General features: G+C 43.1%; 1 protein-coding gene and 1 pseudogene across 3 annotated transcripts in view; both read right to left on the bottom strand.

The window, feature by feature from the left end:
• Window positions 1-22,120, bottom strand: part of GRIA1 (glutamate ionotropic receptor AMPA type subunit 1) — a 306,213-nt gene that overhangs the window by 166,810 nt on the left and 117,283 nt on the right. The gene's annotated exons all lie outside the window — the stretch shown is intronic.
• Window positions 18,579-19,410, bottom strand: LOC132027801 (adenosine deaminase-like protein; annotated as a pseudogene).

Below are 22,120 nucleotides of genomic sequence, written 5' to 3'. Positions count from 1 at the left end.
GTCATTGCTGCTATAAACACTGGGGTACAGATGGCCCTTCTTTTCACGAAATCTGTCTCTTTGGGGTAAATACCCAGGAGTGCAATTGCAGGGTCATAGGGAAGCTCTATTTTTAATTTCTTGAGGAATCTCCACACTGTTCTCCAAAGTGGCTGCACCAACTTGCATTCCCACCAACAGTGGAAGAGGGTTCCCCTTTCTCCACATCCCCTCCAACACATGTTGTTTCCTGTCTTGCTAATTTTGGCCATTCTAACAGGTGTAAGGTGGTATCTCAAAGTGGTTTTAATGTTCATCATCACTAGTCATCATGGAGATTCAAATTAAAACCATATTGAGATACCACCTTACACCAGTTAGACTTTTTTTTAAACTGGTTATGAGATGAATGGATAAAGATGTATATACACATATATACATACACACATACACATACAAACAGTGGGATATTATGCAGCCATCAAAATTTGAAATCTTGCCATTGCAATGACGTGGATAGAACTAGAGGGTATTGTGCTAAGCGAAATAAGTCAATCAGAGAAAGATGATTATCATATGATCTTGCTGATATGTGGAATTTGAGAAACAAGGCAGAGGATCATAGGGGAGAGCGGAAAAAAATGAAATGGGATGAAATCAGAGAGGGAGACAGACCATAAGAGGCTCTTAATCTCAGGGAACAAACTGAGGGTTGCCGGAGGGGAGGGAGGTGGGAGGGTGTGTGCTATGGTGAGTGCTGTGAATTGTGTAAGACTGATGAATCACAGGCCCATACCCCTGAAACAAAGAATACATTATATAATAATAAAAAAAATAAAGAAAAACTGGGTATGTACCAGAGGTTTCACAACATGGTAGCTGGATCCTTCAAGGCCAAGACTCAGCTATGTGCAGGGTTTTAGTCAGGAGTGCTGGGTAAGGGGTTGCAGTGAACGTTCTATTTGGACAAGGTTAGAGTTAGATTTGAGGATAAAGTCAGGCAGGGTGTATTCTTGGATTGGGTTCAAGGGCTGAGGAGAAGGTTGCAGTCCAGGGCTGGGGTGAGTGCTAAGCACTCAGCCTCATTTGGGGGTAGGTGGAGTTCACTGAGGAGTCCAGGTAGGGACTCCATTTACTTAGTTCTGCCTCTGTGCAGCCTTTGGGAACGGGCCCACTAACCCGCCAGAGCAAACTGAATAAAAACAGAGACATTAACCAAAGGGAAGGGGTTGTAGTAAAAACGGGCATCAGAGCTTTCCCTCCCTTTGGTCCACCTGCTGCCCCACACGTCCTCTGGCCCCGCATCATGAATCAACTTCTGCTGGTTCCTGAAATGAACTATGACTATAAGGCACACCAAGTAAATCACTCATGAGGTGAGGCCAGACTCCCCCTTTGGCTATCTTGATTCTGTTCCCTGGGTGAGTGGGAGAAAAAAAATATTTTGTTTCTTATTTGTTATTCTTTTCCCATAAAAATCATGCATCTAAATGGGCTTTTCTAAGCCAAGCGGCAAGCCTACAGTGTAATGCACACCAATGAGCCTGATTGGCACCCGTCAATCAAGGCAAGGTTTCACCAAAATTTGCAGATGACTGCCCAAGGGGGCCGTAAAATCAGTGGAATTCATTTTCCAGCGAGGGTATACCCACTGAGGAGGGGAAAGGATGAGAAGGAGGGATAAAATGAGGCTAGAGAAGAAGAGCAATTCCAGATTTCAAAATTGCATGAAACCACCAGAAACCAAAGCTCACCTTGTCTGATACCTGAATTTACTCCTGACCTCTGCCCTCGGCTGATTTTTGGTGCTGAACACTAACCCCGCGGAGAGTTGGATACAGAAAAGCTTAATCTTTTTTTTTTTTCTTCTTCTTCTGTTCTTCTAATCCGTGGTCTCAGTGAAGCATGCTGGGAATACCTCATTTAAAACAAATGCTCAACCAGTAATAGAACGTTTCTATGAACATAAACGTGCCTTTCCTTTCCAGCAGGGATGTGACAAATAATCAAAAGTCCACCAATCAGAGTACTTGACATCTAAGGCTGCAGGCTCGGCCCCCTGCCCGTCCTGCCTCTGCTCCCAGGCCGTGCCCCCACTGCCTCAGCCTCACATTGCTCTTTCTCCTTGCCTTGGGGCTTTTGCACATGCTGTTCCTCCCGTAAGAAGCTCTTCTACCTTCTTTAAATGGCTGGCTTCTCATTCCTCACGTCTCCATGTTCTCTAAAATATATGTCCTGCCTTTGCACTCTCCACGCCAGGACCTTATTTCCATCATCTCTGTCTTTGATTATCTGGTTTCATCTTTGGTTTATCTGTGTAATTTCCTATCCCCCAATGGGCAGCGATTGTGACTGTTTTCTCTCCCACTACAGTCCTGGCATCTATACAGTGCCTGGCACGTGGGAGGCCCTGAAACACATTTGGTGATTGGAATGAATAAATGGCAGACCAAGCCTGCTGCTGGTTCTCTACATGACCTCAGGCGAGTTATTTCCCCCTCTTTGGAGTTCTTTTCCTCATTCGTAAGAGATAGGGGACTCCGTGAGCTCAAACACTCTTCTACTTCCATAAGTGTTCTTCTCAGTTTCCAGATGGGAGAGGCGAGGCCCAAAGCCCGCTGTCTAGCCTTGGGAGTGAAACGCTTGTCTCCTAGACAATCCACCAACCGAGACTCTCCCCGCTGCTTCTCTGCAGAGATGCTTACCCCCCACTCCTGGTACTGAGTTCCCTTTGTAACAAAATTAAAATCACTTCGTAAGGTTTCTCAAAACGCAGGAGGAGAGAGCTGTTGCCCAAAACCAGTCCAGCCTGCTTGAATTTTGGAAGGAATTCTGAGAATACAAGCATTTCTCACTATCCTGGGGTGTTCTCTTTGTATGTCTCCATTAACATGAAGAGTACTAGGAGTGGGTGTGTGGGGAAAAGCTGAGATACAAGCTAATGCTGGGGAAAACAGAAAGTGAGGAAGGAAGGAGTAGAAGGAGTAGAAGGCACAGGTACCAATATGTGGAGCTGTTGTGAGCGTTTGAGGAAAGCATGTGTTTGCAGCTTGTATACTAGCTTTACTGCTTTGGCATAATGTGCGCACAGGACTCCACGTGGGAGAGCCTCACTGGCCCTCTTTCAGCCCTCCAGCCTCATTACTGATGGTCCATCAAACACGGAGACGCAAGTACGCTGATGAACGCAGCACACCACTTCCTTCCAGGTGTCCGTCCCGAAGCACACATTCCTCAAAAATGCCCCTGGACACCTGGAAAACTTCTACACATCCTTCAAGACCCCACTTACATGGAGACTCCATGGGGCAGCCTTCTAACCATCCCAGAACAAAATTACTTTCTTCTTTTGCGTTTTTAATACTTATCTTGATATTGCATAATTGAGCATTTTCTTGTTTGTCTTCTTCATCAGACTTTGAGCTTATTTACAGCAGGTCAAATGTGGGTCTAATTTGTTTTTTAAAGTTTCAGAGACTAGCCCTTGTCTTGATAGAGCAGATGCTCAGTAACTGTTGGTTGGTTTGCTCACATGTGGAGTGAAGGCAGTAATAGCTACCTTACCTCTGTGTTTACCAAAGTTCTAAATTCACTTTAAAGTGTGGTAAACATGTAAGCTATCATTTTATTCTAGTTACACAACCAAATAAGAGGTAGGCTGGACAGGATTTTATTATTCATTTTATCCACATGAACCTCCAAGGGTTGAGAGGCTTGCTCTGAATAGCACAGTCAGTAAATACCAAACTAGAAAGAGAAACTCATGTGGCATGAATTCAGGTAGAGTGTTTTTCCCATCAGATCCTGTCCCTCATCATTTGCTTCAGCTCTTCGGGTGTACCATGGCCTCCCCAGTGCTGCACCATGTACAGAGGACTCATCTCCCACTTCTGTTGGCTGGCTTCTTCCCATCTTTCAAGGATCACCCCAAGCAGATTGCCCACTGTTCTCTGTCACAGCATTTAGTTTGTCCCCTTCATAGCACTTAACTCAAGTAGTAATTACAGTAGAAGCCCTTTTATCTGATGCCATAGGGACTGCAATTAGATTACTTGAGAATGATGGTTAAAAAGGAGAATCACAAAAAATGATTCATCCCAGGTATTTTCTTTTAGTTTAAAACACCTAAGTGCACATGCATTTATCAATCTTTTGATTCCAGATCTTTTAAAAAGAGATTTTATTTATTTATTTGACACAGAGAGAGAGAGAGATCACAAGTCACAAGTAGGCAGAGAGGCAGGCAGAGAGAGAGGGGGAAGCAGGCTCCCTGCCGGAGCAGAGAGCCCAATGCTGGGCTTGATCCCAGGACCCTGAGGTCATGACCTGAGCTGAAGGTAGAGGCCTAACCCACTGAGCCACCCAGGTACCCTCTCCCCCAGGTTTTGTTTTTTTTTTTTAAATACTTGTCTCACCTACACCTAATATTACAATGTTTTTGGTGATTCATCTTTGCGACTTTCAAAAGTATTTAATTTATTTTCCAAAGACAGAGAACAACTTTGTTCTGCAGTTGTGTTTCACCAGCTTACATAATTTTTAGTTACACTGCCCAAATACAGTAAAAACACAGACATATAAATAGGTTTGGAGATAACAGAACTGATTCCTAGCACATTTCCAACAAAGTCCCAGAGTGTCACTTGGGGTGTTTACAGAGAGAACGGAGAATGCAGATTAATCCAAAGAGATGGCTGAATGGAAGTTGGTTATGAAGAGATTTCACTGCATCTGTTGATTGTTGGCTTGTTAATTATCTGTTCCTCTTAATTTAAGGTCATAAGTTTTGAAAGCAGGACCTCTTTCTCCTTTTCTAAGGATGCTGACTTAGTGCATAGCATTGAGAAGTACAACCAGTGCCAAATAAATGAATCAACAAGTGAGTGGACTCTCTCCCTCAAGTGAGGACTTTGGTTTCCTCAACTGTAAGAGGATAGGCATGGATTATATAAGCATGGTCATTTGCTGATCCAGTTCTTTCCCACCAATCACATTACCGATAACTATGTCTACATTTCAAGTTCTGGTTTCCTCCATACATTCTACACGTAGCTTAGAGGGTTACATTATCAACCTCCCTCACACCCACACAGGCCATACAGCCACCACCACTGCCACGCTGCCACCCACCCTCCCTCCTGGGGCCATTTGTTGCTTTAGGATGATCTGCTTCCCCAGTGCCTCCTCCAAGCCAGATATGCAGATGGCAAGGCCAGTTGTGGTCTGTGTTGCTGGAGCTATGAAATCTCTCCTGGGTGTACATCTTTGGGGAGATGTGAAGCCTGAAGCTGCTTTTGAGTATGGGTAGGAGGGGCCTTATTTGAAGATCTGAGGTAGGGGAAAGCTTGGATCTGCCTTATCTGAGACACTGGGCAAAAATCTTCCCTGGCCACCCACTACTTTGGGTTGGTCTCTTCTGGTCCCCGTAGTGCTGAGATCCAGAGAGCTGAGATCTGGTGACTGCCTTGAGGAAGGAAGCTTCCATGGGTCTTCCAGCTATATAGCTGCCTCTTATATCTAAGGGAAGAGAGGGGTTGATTTAGGATTTGGGGATTCTGGTCACCAGCAGTGTGGAGCCCTGGGTCAATCTCACTTGTCTGTCCTGTCTTCCTTCCTGAGTAAGAACTGCCTTTTCCTCTGAATGTACATTGTACATGTACAATGAACATGCTGTACTTCTCCTATAGAATTTATTTCATTTTCTCTTGTACAGTTTTTACTAGTGGTTCATGAGTCCCCTTCCCTCATTACACTAGAATGTCCCTTGGTTCTTATTTTCCCCATAATGTATCACATAAGATCCCGTGCCCCCATATCCTAGCATCATATCCATGGAGCCCAGGTGTGGCTTCAGAATCCTCCTTGACCTAGTCACTAGCACTAAGATTAAAGGTACTTAAATCCTTGGTCTCAGGAGAGCAGGAGAAGGAAAGCCTTAGGGTCTCATTTTTATTAACTCTCTACAGAGTCAGTCATTATAGATATTACCTACCTGTTCCTCAGTTCTTCAATGCTGAGGCAGTTTAAAGTGTTTCCCATCTTTTTTTTTCTTAAAATTTTATTTATTTGACAGAGATCACAAGTAGGCAGAGGGGCAGGCAGAGAGAGAGTGGGGGGGAAGCAGGCTCCCTGCCAAGCAGAGAGCCCAATGTGGGGCTCGATCCCAGGACCGTGGAATCATGACCTGAGCTGAAGGCAGAGGCTTAATCCAACTGGCCAACCCAGGTGCCCCAGTGTTTCCCATCTTTTCCCCTCATTGGCTGTCATCTAGGCTCCAAGCTGTGAAGGACCCAAGTCAGCACACAGTGCTGGGACAGGCATCCTGAGGATGCCTTGTGGGAGAGGGAGCTGCATATATAACATGGAGGGCTGCTGCTTCCAGCTTCACTCAAAGCCAGGAGAGACGTGGAAGGTGGACCAGGGAGGGAAGGAATCATATCTTTGGCCACCTCAAGGCCTGTGTCTACAGAGAAAAGGCAGAAAGGTCATTTGAAGTCCTCCAGGATATACTGACCTGTCAGTACCCAACTTGGGGTCTAGAGTACCAGCCTACCCTGCCTGTCTTTATGAAGAAACTTGACTAGGATGTTCCTATTTCTGGGCCTCAAAGTTCTCATTGGTAAAACAAAAGATCTGGTGGGAATTCTCTACAATTCCAACAATCTCTGATGATTTTCAGCTGCAAGGTGATGAACAGGTACCAGAGCAAAGCTGGGCTGCTGACCACCAAGGGCCCTGCTCAGGAAGTGGACCATGGTAGTGGTCTTATGCATTCGCTCCTGGGTCTGAAAATACTACAAAGTGTGCCCCGTCCAGTACAGAACTGTACCGCATGAAGAAGCTAAAACACGAAACCCAGTAATTTGGTCTACCATATGGACAAGAAAACCAGCACACACAAAACAGAAAATCAAAGCTCAGATTCAAAGTGGGCGGACCTACTGGCTATGCAAGGATCTGGGGAGAGGGAAAATACAAAGGGGGCAAAAGCAAATGAATATGTAGGTGCATTTAGCTCATTTTTAAGTTACGCAGTAGTGGCTGGTTAGCTTCAGATGTCACCCTGCGGAGCCAGATAATGTTCACAGCAGCAATAACAGAGTAAAAGCTATTGTTTATTGGGCATTTACTAAATATTTGCATTATTAAACATATGCATTAATTTCTTTATTCTTTACAACAATCTCATGAAGAAGGTATTAGCATCTCCATTTATAGACGAAGATACAAGGGTTCAAGGTCATGCAGACATGGCCAATCGGGGAATCACGACTAGGTCAGTCTACACTTCAACTCCATGCTTGTAGCCATCCTCCCTTCAGAAAAGCCAACAAACCAATATGCCTCCTTCTACCTATTTCCCTGTGATGATGAGAATTTCATCACACCCTCTCCATTCATTCCAGTCCTTCAAGATCCACTCAAATACCACAGCTTCTGTGAGAACCTCCGTCAGGGTCAATCCACTTCCTGGCCTCTTAGCTCACAGTTCCATTAGTGCACTTAGAACTTTTCTGAGCTGTGCTGAAGTTAATTGTGTCTGGTCCTCCCTTTACACACAAAGCAAGTTGTTCAGACTCTCATTTTGGCACTTAGTCTCTTGCATTCCTGCCAGCCACGCCTGGATTTGTCTCTCGTCTTTTACAAAGCGCCCTTCTGTTAAGGAAGGAGCTATGTCTTAGCAATCTCTCTGTGGACCTGGCACTTAATAGTACTTTGGGAACAGATGCTTTCTAGGTGAGGCTGGTACATGCAGCTGGTTTCTCCATCCTGTCTGCTCTATCATCTGTGACCCCCACCCCCGACCCCATCCAGTGTACTTTTCTTTATGTCCTTCCCATGGTCAGGGCCGCTGATCAATGTCAGGCAGGGTTGGGGACTCCAGTGTGGGACAACTTTCAGACAACTAAGCAGGTGAGACAACTGCCCTTCTCCCATGCCACTCTTGTCCCCGTGGTCCTCTTTCTTCCAAGGCAAGCTTGCATTCTTTGGCATCATCAGAGTTCACTTTGGGGAAAGAATTGCTTATCTTATTCTCTCACCCTGGAGTTAGTCACTTCCTTCTTCCTTCCTGGGGAATAATGTCTCTGACTCTTATAAAGAAATCTCTAGAGATCATTTTTCAAGGCAGAGAGGCCTTAAGGGGCCACCTGGGATCCTGAGGTTCATGGGCCTATGTTCTCTCCTGGCTGGATATCCGAGCCGTTAAGAGTAAGGGTTTGAGAGTGGACAAACTAGGTTTGATTCCCATCTGTCCCTCGGACAAGTTACTGAGTAACTCTAGAATCTTGCTTCCTCATCTGTATTGCAAAAATAATAATAGTATCCACCTAAGGGTGCTGCTTTGAGAATTAATTGCATTTAAAATGTGTTCTCACCACACAGCTCCTGGCTACCATGGTGTCTGCTGCTACAGATACTACTGTTGCCATGTTGCTGGTGTTGTTTCATAAACAACATTATCCCACCACTGGCGAGATGAGAGCCATGTGCAACTGAAGACCTTACCTCTGCAGTTCATAGAACATGAAAAATCACATGTAGCTTCTGGTTGGGAGCCTAAGAATAGCTGTAGTTAAGTTTCTGCTTAAAAAATAACTTGCACGTTTTCAGGCTTTTGGAATCCAAGGTGCTTTAGAGAGGATCTTTATCAATTATGTTGTTTTATAGGAAACAGAAGCTCAGGGAGGTGAAGTGACATTTCCAGTGTCAATCAGCCACAAATCTGGCCAGTTGGTACTTCTGAGCTCGGTCCAGTGTATCTCCTACTGCGTATCCCTTGAGCTGTTCCCATTTTCTTGGATTGAACCACTGTGTGCCCCTCCACCTTCCCCATCCATCCCCATGGTAACCCAGGTTCCATCTAGTGATGTTGCTTTGCCCGGAATGCGATGACAGTAGTGTATCTTGCTGCACGGACATTGCTGGGATGAGTCTATGTCTCTAGACAGACAAATTTCTACTCCACTCTGACCGTCCCTTACTGTCACTCCTACATGAGCTAATGCTGCTCAAAGTGACACGCTGACGTCTATATTAGTCTTGCCAGTTAGGGGTCCAGTCCTCCCGGTCAAATGCTGCCAGTGAACTCTTGCTGATGGGAATCACACTGGCATTCCGGAGTGAGTGCCGGTGATACAAAGCACAAGGGAAATGAGCTGGATTTGACATTCCTCACATGGAGAGAGCAGAGTTAAGGCCTAGTGTAGCTACCAGAGATGAGATAAAGCAAGACCCTGGATGGAAATCATCAAGGTGCAGGCATGGGGAAGAGACCCCACCCTGACCTGGCCAGTGCACTTACAGAGCACACTGCACAAGCACTCTGCCCTGCATCTGTACCCAAATACACCTTATGCTCTACAGCCTCTCAACTTTTGTTTACATTGCTCTTTCTGCTTTCCTCTATTTTTAAAAATTATATAGGACTTTGTATCACTTTAAAAAGTAATTTTATCCTGCTGTTTTGTTGAATAATCGTAACTCAGTGAGGCAAGTACTTATCACTGCCATGTCACTGATAAGAAACTGGCAGTTTGAGGCTCCGGAGGACTTGCCCTGGGTTCCCCGGCTCATCTTCGCAGTCAGGCCTTCTGCGTTCTCCAGTCTCCAGATTCAGAGACTTCCCATATGTGAGTGTCGGTGGAACCTGGATCTAGGCTGATAGTAGACCTCAGCACGAGATCACCTGAGTTTGAATCCTGGCACTTGTCACTTGCTACTGGCTTGTGGTGTAAGCCTAAGCCTGTTGCTTAGACAGGCTGTGCCTCAGTTTCTCCATATTCAGAGTGGGAATAATCATAGTTTCTGTGTCAAAACAACGAGAGAAGTCAAAGAGCTTTTATGTGCAAAGTGCTCAGAACAGTGCCTGGCCCAAACTACCTGCTCAAACTACCTGGCACAAACCTGCATAGTAAATGTTGCTATGGAAACGACGCTGCTTCCTGTTTGAATTCTCTCTGCCAAGGCTCATCTGAAATGCCGTAAAGTGTTATTCTAACTTTTTGTAAACAGATGCGATTCCTGCCGCTTTCAGACCCCATAATCATTTGTACTTTGCTCAGAGCACACAGTGTGTTCTGCTGTGTGCTGGAGATACCCGTAAACTTGCTTTTCTCATCCTGCTCCCTGCTTGCCTCTGAGTGCCGTGTTATCAGACAGAGCCTTCTGATGGGAGCACAGCCCCTGCAGGGCCCGGCATGGTGCTCGCCGCTGAAGAGGAAGACAGTTGGCAACTGCTGGTTACCCTGAACTCAGCTGAACCCAGAATTCCAGTTCCCACTAAGTCTAGAGTGTTAGGGCTGGAAAGGCTCCTTACCGATCAGCCAGTTCTGCGCTGCTGGCACAGGGAAAGATACTTGTCCAAAGTCACACCTGCTAGTGCCAGAAATAGGCATGGAAACCAGCTCTCGTCCTACCAGCAGCACTGGGCTCCACCCAAAGCACTGGGCTGTGTCTCTCTTCATGGGATGGAGGAGAAAACAGCCCACGTACCAGAAGTAAAGAGAAAAGGATGGGACAAATGACAGCACATGGCTAAGCTTCAATATCAGTCCTGCTCACAGAATAGAGATGCATTAGGGATGCATACCCAGAAGCCCCACCAGGGGGAAGAACATGAATAAATTGTGTAACCAATAAGATAGTTTCTTGGAACTAACTTGGTAGTTCTCTGCTGCATGAATGGATCAGGACCCCAGCACAGGAGAAGCTTCTGGATCCTGAATGTATTAAAATGCAAATCTTTAACATGGTTCTTCTCCTTTCCATTTAACATGGAATCAAAACTGATGTCCTCAAACTTTGGACTCCAGAACACCTTCTTCTTGCTGAGATCTGTCCATAGAGGAGACTAGGACGCGTATATAGAGGTATATAGAGGCTGTTTTTCATAGTTCTCGGCAGGATTATCTAACCTGGTAGGAATGAGAAAAGGTGAAGCTCTTATCAGTCTGTGCCCCAGAGCCTCTTCTATTGTCCAGTCTCTCCTTGTTGAGGCTTCAGAGAATGTTTAAAATGTGAAATGAATCAGAGATAATTCTGTACTGGTCAGCTTAACTTGACCAGAGAGATGTTTCGATTTCTGGGACTGTCACATCTTGTCTTCAGAAGCAAGATAAGGTAGATGGGCTTTCAGATGATAAGCTCCCCCGCATCATCTCTGATGTAAATGCCTTGAGGGAGGGGCAGTCAGTGAGATGCTAGTTTCTGATGACTGGGGGGTCAGGCTTTAAAAGAGCACAAAAAGTAGGCGGGGCCTTAGAGTGGGGGATTGCTGAGGCTTACGTCCTCACCTCATGCTTGTTCAGGTGATGACAACCAAGGTTGCCCTTAACCACCAGTGAGGGCCTGGGGGGGAGGGGCACGTTGGTTGCCAAGTCATGGTTAGTGAGAGATAATTGTTCCGACAGCCTTCCTGGGGAGAAATGCCCAGATGGCAAACAGCTCTGACCTTGGGATTTGGGAAGAGGTCATCTTATCCTTTTGGTCTCTGTATCCAATGCATGAGTCATTTTTAAAACATTTTAAATGTCAAGGATAAAAGTGCTTGTAAGTTAAATTGTGAAGGTGCATTCGGGAGAAGTGAAAGAGACTTTTTGCAAAGGAAATTGATCTGTAAGTCATTTCCAACTGTTGACTGATTTGATCATACTCATTTGTGTCCCTTAGATTATGAGAACCAGTTGTTGTTGTTACTTCAATCCAAATACGTTGGTTTATTTATACTGGGGAAACAGTATGTGATTAGCCTTCAAAGGGCTCATGCGCCATCTTACCAACATCATAAACCATGTGTGAAGAAAACTGGCACTAACTTCTTGTAATCTTTGCCTTAAAGAGCCACCTTCTCAATCCCTGATTAGTATCAACTACCATACTGCTGCAAAGATGAGCCATTAGGTATGTTGAATGCATATTTTTTGGGTGGCATTTCTAAATTTAAGTTTCCCCTGGGCACAAGGGCGCTGACTTGACAATATGGATCCCATTACTTGCTAACAGTGCCATTTTCTATTATATCAACACCTTCCATGTTGATGGAAGTAATAGTGGTAAAGAATGAAAACAGAATTGGCCTACAAATTTTGAAGATTAATGGATTAATAAGATTGATCGCTCTTTATTGCTGTTTGTTTTTCACTCTTAATCAGTGTCTTCACTTAAAAAAAAAAAGAAAACCTTTATTCTCTTTCTCACTGAATGCTCCATCAGCTCATAACATTCTGAGCTGTCAGTAGTACCTCCTAGTAACATATAATAAGCCCCCGCTGACGCTGTTGAGCTATAAGTTCCTTGAAGTCAGAGACAATCTGACATGAATAAGAACCAGCTCTGCAGGTCTGTCTCTCTTTGTGCTAAGTCCTGGAGGTAGTACTCTGCAGTGCAGGGTCAGCAAATGCATGGCACACATACTCCCCTATTCTGCACCCAAGGCAGACATCACTAATTGATCATGGCATTCCTTCCAGTTTAGTCCAGTCAAGTCCTCAGAGTCCTCATCATCAGCATGCCTGGAAGCCACTACCAATTTCTCAGAATTGACAGGCTCGATAAAACCTATTTTCTGGCTTAGCCTTAATGGTTAAAAGCAAAGGGTTTGGAACTGGACCGACCTGAATTCAAGTCCCAGCACTCCCACTTACTTGCTATGTGACTTGAAGGGCAGTTGTCCACGTGCTCCAAATCCCAGTTTTGCCCACTGTGAAGTCCCGGTTCCTCCCGCACTTTGGAGGCCTAAAATAAGGCGTTTTGTCCTCTGAGAAACCTCTCCTCCCATAAAGCTCAGTGTAGCTGCCCCACTAGGTCTCGGAAAACCCCCGAATGGATTCTTCCATGGTCCTTCTCGCTGGGACAGCTATGGGCCCCCTTCTTCTAATAACCCCCACTGGTGAGTGAGCTCCTTGAGGACAGTTACATTTCACAGTTGTATTTTCAGAGCCTGTCAAAGTCCTGATACAGTAAATAGCTAAAATACGTGGTACCATTAATGCATAAAAATCACTTAAAATAGTGCTAAGAATATGACAAATGCTCCATAAACATTAGCTCTTTTCATCTTTCTTGTTATGTTCCGTAACTGTAAGGCTCAGGGAAGACTGCTTACCATGGAACTAGTTTTACATATGAACGATTTAAATCTGGATCGTGTTGCTCATCAGCTGCCAACAGTACCAAAGGTATCTATACTTTCTGCATCTTGAGAGGGTTGCACTCCTTAAAACAGGGCCATAATCTTTGTCTCCAGTGCCATGAAACCTAGCATGGGGTATGGTTTGAGAATCTGCATTTCTATCGTGTTCCCTGATGATGCTCTGCTGCTGCTGGTCCTGAGCCATCCTTTGAGAATCACTGACTAAGGGCAGAAAGGAGATAAGAGAAGCACTCTGGACTAGAGAAGAAATTTGAAGTTCTCTTTAATCTGCTCCAAGAGAGACAGCGATCTCCATTTAAATCCTGCATGATGTGTTTGCAACCAATTCTCATTAAAGTCAAGGAAGTTTACATATAAGTATCAGCTGCAGGACCTTGCTGAAGGATGAAAAAGCAGGGTTTCTAAATTTTGCTGATGGAGCCTGCAATTTTCCCTCTTTCTCAGTTGACAACTAGTGAAATGACTTGATATTTTAATATCTCACAGTTAATATCATAAGTTTGCAAGATACTTCATGTTTTTTCAGAGTGTTTTCATCATATTACCACATTTGATTCTTATAAGAACTGCTTTAGTGAGGAGGCAGGCAGGAATTAGCACCTCTCTTTGAATGACAAGGCAGAGTAAACCAGGACCCAGAATCCTCAATTCTTTGCCAGGTCCCTTTGCATGATACCACATAGTCTCTGACACAAGTGTCAGTTCTGCCTCTGAGCTCCCTTCATGTACTAAACATTAATTTATTTCAGATTGCTACAGATGCTTTGAGTTAGAAGACATCATCAGGAGACCTACTAATCAGAAGGTTTTTAGGCATTTGGGGATACAGATTTCATTGACAGCCTCAGGAAAGCTTTGGACTCTTAACACAATGCAGATGTGTAAATACAATACAGTTTACAAAGCTTTAGGTTGTACACAGACCTATTAAATCCAAGGCCACCATGTTTTCATGACTGCAAGAGGCACCATTCCCAATGACTTAACTGTAGCCCTGTAAAGAATATACACAGACCATGGAAAAAGAGTGGAGGCCATATATCCAATTTTGATTGGCTGACTTTTATGATTTTTTTTAACAGATGAAAGACTGAGATTTAAGAACGTCAGTGATTTTTTTTTTTTTTTTTTAGGTACCATAGCCAAATAAAGTCAGAAGTAGAGTGGAAGCAGAACTCCCAAAATGTAACGTGGTACTGTGGAAGGGAACTGGCCTTGGAGTCAGAGAAGTTTTCATTCTCAGCTTATACTATTTACTGGCTGTGAGACCTTACTTAACCCCTCCAAGATTCAATTTCCCCATTTTACTAACAGGAATCAGGAAAGTAAATAATGTTTGAAAACTATATTCTGAAAGGGATCTTCTAGTCTATGGATTAAATGAAAGACAATCTGTCAAGTGCTAACACTGGTGGTGGCACCCAGTAAGGACAAGTTCCCAGGCTCCTGAACTATTTTCATAGCTCAAGTTCATATGTAACAACTGGCTAAATTTTCCTTCCTCTCAGGACAGGTAGGTTATATGCCTGGTTGACCAGAGACCATAAACACTGAGTCTGCTGGATCATATAAATCGTAGATGGTATCACTGCTTATGACTATGCTCGCATGATCTGTTACTCTTCTAAGTGCTTATGCCATAGCCCCATGGAGAATCCCACAGACATTCAGCCCTTAACCATGGGCACAAAAATAGAAAAGAAAAATCTCACCAAAGAGAAAGAAAACCCAGACTTTCGTAGTGTCTGGTTCTCCCTACATTTTTTTAAAGCTTACTTCAGCCTCTATAAAATGAATTCTTCCCTCTACAAAGGAATCACATTATACTTCCTAATCTACACAGAGTAATGATTTTCACCCTAATTTTTCAGTGTGTATTTGCATCTAATTCACATTTAGATTTAAGCAGAATTTATAGGTCACTTCACTGTATATACTTCATTGTGGATTACACATTAAAAAATAAGATCTTTGTTTCAGCTTATTACTGAACCCTAGAATGCCAGGAGTAAAAAAACCAAAAACCAAAAACCAAAAAAACCCAAAAAACCATTGAGGCTTCACTTAATCCCTTCTATCATTGGCAAGAGGTGAATGCTCTAGGAAGGCGAAATGGTGCCCTCAAAGTCAAACAGTGAGGGTATAACAAGAGAACCTGTACTTGAACTTACATTTCCTGACTCCAAATTCAGTATTCTCACTATATATTTTCCTAGCCTGGCTCAGTTTTTAAGAGGCCAGAAAGGCCCAGCAGTTGTAGCATTTCCTACTCTTCATTTTCTTCTGCTTTCATTGTACTTCTCCTAAAATAAATTTGGTGGACAGTGGGATAAACATACACATTCCCTTTCCATTTTAAATGAGTGGTTGGCCCTCGTTCTGCCTGCTGCTTGTATAAGGCCTCCATCACGATTACCCTCATCGACGCATTCCGTATGACATGGGCAGTGATCCTTATCTTCTGGCAGTAGCAGGGACTTTGTCACTGCCTGATTATAGAGGATGTCCTTCCCCATGGAAAATGCCCTAAATCAGCCTTTTGGAATGAGTAAGATCTTCCTCCATTCTAAATGACTGGCTTGATGGAATAAAATAACCAAAGAGTTTAAATGATTTAAGTACAAGGATGAATTTGGGGGTTCCTGGTCTAGTTCAAGATCCAACTCTTGTCTAATGTCCCATCGGGCCCATGGTCTCATCCCTGAAGAATCTAAGAGAAATAAACCCTTTAATGAGACACTCCCTTTCATTAAATAAGTTAACAGTCAGGAGGGAAAACATTTGAACCAAACTCTATTTCTGACCATAGTCCTATCAAATTGTTAAGACCTGCCTCTGGAGTGAGTGAGGTCATGACCGTGTGTTATCTAAATCTGCACAGAGAGACGGCTGTGTCAACTTTATGAGGTCATTATTCTGAAATGTTTCCATTACTAGCATTGTCAGGAAATGGTATCTTTGAGAAAGGAGTAAACAAATTTATCTTGTGAGCAGCTAAATAATTTTAAATTTTTTGTAGAGAAAGACTTCCTAGTAGGCTCTGTACATGCCCTGCTTTTGTAAAAAGATCTTAGTATACAGAACGTCACCTTGGCCGATATGGTAGTGTTGTAGATGATAAATATTTTCAGAGCAGAGCACTGTATTTTATACTTTTTAAAACTGCCCCCGTGGATATCCTGGAATGGGATCTGGCACATAGTAGGCATATGATAACTGGTTGCTGATTAATAATCGTAAGCATTGGTGTATATGGCAACTTAAGGACTCCTGAGGAACTAGGGTGTTTTGTTTTTATTTACTTTGGTGTCCAGTTGGCTTTTTTCCTTGGTGGGCATGGAGTCTCCTCTGGGTCCTAACCTCCTTGTCTGCTGTCACTCCTTCCTTTGTCAGCAGCCACTGCTCACTTCACACTCACTTGCTGCTTTTCCCATCCGATATCTGTTGTTAATAAGTCCAATGACCAAGACTGTGAAATCACACAACTTACACTTACACAGTTTTACAGTCAACATGCATTTGCCTGCAGGATGCAAGAGAGATGCAATTCTTTCATCTGGCTTAGAAAACTTTTTATTCCACATTTATATTTAGAAGTCTTCCAACATTGTAAGGTTGTTTAAAGTCTGAAATCTGGTTAAACGGGGATGTCCATAGGACAGAGTGTACACTATCTCCATAGATCATAATATTCTTTCTCTCTTTTTTGAGGATTTTATTTATTTGACAGACAGAGACAGCGAGAGAGGGAACACAAGCAGGGAGACTAGGAAAGGGAAAAGCAGGCTTCCCACTGAGCAGGGATGCTGATGCGGGCCTCGATCCCAGGACTCTGGGATCATGACCTGAGCCGAAGGCAGATGCTTAACAACGGAGCCACCCAGGCACCCCCATAGGTCGTAATATTCTTAACTAGAAAGTTTAAACCCTAGATTCTATCTATTGCACTCTCCATCCCAGTCCCACAGAGACTTCTAAGCCCATCCACTTAAACTCTTGCTAAAGTGACAAAATTTTAAGCCAATTTACTAACCAAACAGGTTCTCTCTTGGGGGGAAAATCCAATAGACATGAAATCACATAATCCTGTTATTTTCCAGTTGTTACTACAACTACCCCACACATATCCAGACTCTCAATAGTCATAATAAGATGTGGGCATTCTCAGTGGAAGAAAACAGTTTGAAGAAAGTAAGAGAGGCCAAAACCATAGTACGCATATGACCTTTTCTAGGGGGAGGCAGGTTCTATCATCCTAGATGGAAGTGTGGAGTGTATCAAAAGGACTTAAGGCAAAAAAGAGATAGAAAGGAGGGTAAACTCAAATAATAGATATAAAGAGAAGGATACACAGTTTTATTGGTTGTGGAGACCCACCACAGGAGCGGGATGAAGGAATGACCTATTCTGAAGTATTCTTTAGTTGGCTAATTTTGTAAGATCTTACAGATTGAAAGGAGGTGGCTCAGTGAAAATCAAAGGCAAGGAGAACAATTAGGGGATCGTGCATACCACCCACTCTTCTTAATTCTAGTCACAGGGACCACATACCGTCTATTCACATTTCCACTCCAGCAACCTTAGAAAAGACTAGATGACCAGACACAAAGCCAAAATTGGTGTTATACTTCTATATAAAAAGTGGCTAATAACACACCACTCTTCCCCAGAGAGAGTAAGCAACCCATATTCCCGAGAACCAAATTGCTGATGTATCCACTTCCTAAGAACAAAATGGCAGCCACCTTATAGAGGCCTGTCTATATGTTTAATAGAACAGACACATACAGTGGACTCAGACACACACTGGACTCTTCATTTAGACATTTAGCTCTTAAAAAGCAGGAATGGAGTGTGATCTCACTAGCTCTCTAATTTTCTCAGTATTTGATTGCTTGGCTCAGAGGAATCATTCTCTCTGAACTAAATATCTACAGCCTCTCTCACCCTGCCAGGAATTGTCTTTATACCCAAGGGCAGGAAATTTCATATCTCTATGCTTTTACTCAGAAGTGTCCTTCCATCTGAAATGCTTTACTCTTCGAAGCTTCCCTAATGATCATACTAGAAGACAAGAAGAATACGAAGACAGTAGAAGTATCTAGTAAATACTAGAAGACAGGAGCAGCAGTGGCCATTTTAAACATCTGAGTACTTAGAAAAAACAGAGCCCTCTGCTGAGCTCCTAATGTATTACTTCATTGCAGATTCCGAACATCCTGATTTGTGGCATCTCAAAGGTAGAGATGAAAATGGTGGTAGCAGAAAAAAAACTAACTTGTCTAGGTTCATATAGTCCAAACATTCACAGGTAGGAAACTTAATAATTGCATGACCCTCAACTCAACTTTTTAAAAACATTTCTAAATGATATTTACATTTTTAGAATAGCACTTCTCTACAAATGGGTTACAACCTGGAACCTGGGGGAAGGAGGGACAAGGGGTTATCTGGAGAACCTGAAGTCCTAGGCTTCACCATGTGGTACCGAGTGTTGTCTCAAAAGGTCACCAGATCCAGGGATCCTCCTTCAGAGGAATTGAGAAATGTCCAATGCCAAATTCTGTCAGGAAGCAAATCCAGGAGTACTTGTGGGGTTTTCTGTTTGTTAGTTTAATTTTTTGTTTTTTGGGGGTTTTTTGGGGGGGGGTTGGAATCTCTGAAAGATGTAATATTGACATCAGACACGCTTTTTTTTTTTAACCTTCTAAAAGAGGTTCTAAGACTCTTTTGTTTGTCCTGTAATAAGGTTTCCACAGAGGCCGCCAAGGCCACAAACTACATCCTTAGTAGAAAGGCAGAACTCCTTATTAAGTTTCATAGTCTTCTTGGCTACCAAAGGGCCGATGTCTTTGTTGATTGCTATCAAATATCTGTCATCAATGTCTAAGTTGTCTTATTTGGACAGTTTATACCCCTAATGCTACAGGCCTAAGACTTCAGTAGAATCTGTACTTTTTACTTCTGGTGTGCTCCTTAGTTCCAGGTACTTGACACCATCCTCTGAAAATTCTTTAATGACCTATTTTACAACCATTAGAATATCCTCAGGGCTAGTAGTAAGCAGATGGATAATTTGAAATATCCGGAAGCATTCTTCAAATGTTCTTTTCTTTCCATTGTCATCGGCACTCATCTGATCATGGATTTTAATTCTTGGCTGTTAATTTCTTCATGGTGTTAGAACCAGTGCATCCATTCAAGTGGGCATGAAGTTCCACTTTAGGTAATTCTGAGTAAAAGATTTCTTGCCCTGGCTTTTGTTCTTCCTTCATCATGATTTAGTAGAATAAGTTCTCCCAAACCTTTTATTCTTTGCATAAGCAATATGGCATATTTCAGTCAGTAAGTGTTGTGGTTTTGAATTTCCTTCAGATTGCTTTACTTCCTAATTTGGATACATTTTAGCTGTATATGTAGCTCTGGGCTCAGCTTCGCCACCATGATGGACCACCGCTCCTGAGTATCTCCCGGCCTTGTGCCTGTAGAGCTGTGAGCACAGTGTAGGGGCAGTATGGAGCACCACAAACAACAGCTTCCTCAGCAAGAGTTTCCCAGCTGCGATGCCAATTCTGGTAGATGAGTGGAGTGGCCCTCCACTCATCCACCAGGGCTGTTACGTCTACTCAAGCGCTGTGTGGCCCTGCCCGCGTGTCCTCCCCAACTTTTCAAAAGTCTTTTGCCCTTAAGTTCCAGTTAGTGCTTAAGAATGTACTCTTTCCTTTGAATGCTGCTGTGTATTACCTGGATCCATATAATGGTAATTTCTATTTAAAATTCAGTCATTCCATAAATTGTTATTAAATGATATGCTATATGCCAGGCCCTGGGAAGATAAACTGCTATCCTGGGGGAACTCAAAGACTAATAAGCAGGAAACATAAATGATCGGGACATGGGGTAGAACAATTATGAACAGGACTTCCAACAGGAGCAGAAAGGAGGGAATAGCTAACCCAGTTTTAAGTGATTGGCAAGTCTTTCAGGGGGAAGTGTCAGTGAATCTGGGACCTATCTAAACAGTAAATAGGATTGTGGCAGGTGAAGAATGGAAATACCTCAGACCCAGGTAAGCTGCATTTGCAAACTCTCTAGTCTCAACATGTCTTTCACACATAGATGTGGGTCTTGAAATAATGGGATGGGTACATTTGGCATGGTTGATTCCAGAGTCAAACAGACTTGACTTCAAATCCTGATTCAACAAGTTCCTGGTTTTGTGATCTTGGGAAAGGAATTAGCATCTCGAACCCTCAGTTTCTCTATCTGGAGATGGACAGTAGTAGTCATGCCATCACTTAAGGTTGTTGCAAGTATGAAAACGACCTAATGATGAAGGGACATACCATAGCTTCCAGACAAAGCAAATCTCCAGTGATAGTGGTAGTGATGAATGCTGATAGTTGTTAGTGGGTTCACCTACAAACCACTCTCTGTGAATAGGAATCCAACTTACTTTTCTTTGTGTTTCTCATTGTGCCTTGAATTTCACAGATCCTGCTGACAGATTTGTGTGCATTTTCCATTAAATCATTAAATATTTATTGAACACTTACTATGTGCCTGGCTCTGTCCATCATACTATGGACACAGGAGTAAACAAAGCACATTCGTAGAAATTTCCTCCTAAAATTCTGATCAGTAGTTTCATAACATTGATGGTTACTTAAACTTTGAAATCAGGTTTGGAAAACAGCATCCAAAGCATTAGAATCACCTGACTTGTTAGTGATAATAACTGTAATTCCACTTGATGTTTCTGGAGAACCTGATTCCTTATCTTAAGAACTCTTCAACCAATTTAGTGTTTTTCCCCCTGCTACGGGGTCCTGCCTGAATCTAAAATGATGATTTCCACTTTACTCCACAACCCACATCATAAAGTCTCCCTCCCATCCCAAGTCCTTATCAGCAACAGACTAATTTGTTAATTTGCTTGTCTTTCTCTTTCTTTTACTGCATTTTGCTGGTATCTGAGAGGCTGTCACCCTGCATAGAGAGAGGAGTGGATTATCAATCAAACAGCTTAAGTTTTAACCTCAGTTTTGCAACTAAGCAATTTTGGCATATTTTTCATTTTTTCTTTCAGTGAATATTAATGGAGTGCCTGATAGAGGCCCAGCATATCCTCGTTGAGGGTTCAGGTGTTGGAATCAGAATGCCTGAGGTAGGAACTAGCTCTGCAACTTTTCAGCCGTATAATCATGACTGAGTGACTTGACCATTCAGTTTTCTCATCTGCAAAATGGGGATAATAATCATATCTACCTCACAGGATAGTTGTAAGTATCAAATACACAAAGAATACCTATAAAAATCTTAGAAAAGTATGCCTGAAACTAGTAAGTTTTCAATGTTAGATGCTATTACTTTATTGTTGATGTTTGTTGTTACTCTCAAATGCCAGGCACTGTGTATGGTACTGAGGAAGTAATGTGGGGGGAGGAAGGACATGGTGTTTGTCCTTAGAGATCTTGCTTCTATTAAGTGTGAGGCAAACGTGATAACCACTACACTACGGAAACAAGATCTTGCTTCTATTAAGTGAAGCAAAAAACTAAACAACTAAAAAACTAAACACTCACCTAAATACTTAGTTACAAATTATGACAAACACCATGAAGGAAATGAACAGGGTATGTATGTGGTCTAGGGAGTACCATTTATTTATTTATTTTAAAAGATTTATTTATTTATTTGAGAGAGAAAGCATGAGAGAGAGAGAGCACATGAGGCAGCAGGGGCAGCAGAGGGGTAGAGGGAGAGGGAGATGCAGGCTCCCCTCTGAGCAGGGAGCCGGATGTGGGGCTCGGTCCCAGGACTCCAGGATCATGACCTGAGCCAAAGGCAGACACTTAACTGACTGAGCCACCTGGGCGCCCCTAAGGAGTACCATTTAATATGAGACTTAAAGAACAAATAGGAGGTCAAGTGGTGAAGAAGGGCTATATGCTATGTGTGAAGGACTGTCCAGAAAGAGAGAAAAGC

The sequence above is a fragment of the Mustela nigripes genome, chromosome 12 (genome assembly GCF_022355385.1).
Source record: "Mustela nigripes isolate SB6536 chromosome 12, MUSNIG.SB6536, whole genome shotgun sequence".
Taxonomy (NCBI): Eukaryota; Metazoa; Chordata; class Mammalia; order Carnivora; family Mustelidae; genus Mustela; species Mustela nigripes.
Note: the sequence above shows the minus strand (reverse complement) of the source record. Positions and strands in the feature narration are given on the sequence as shown.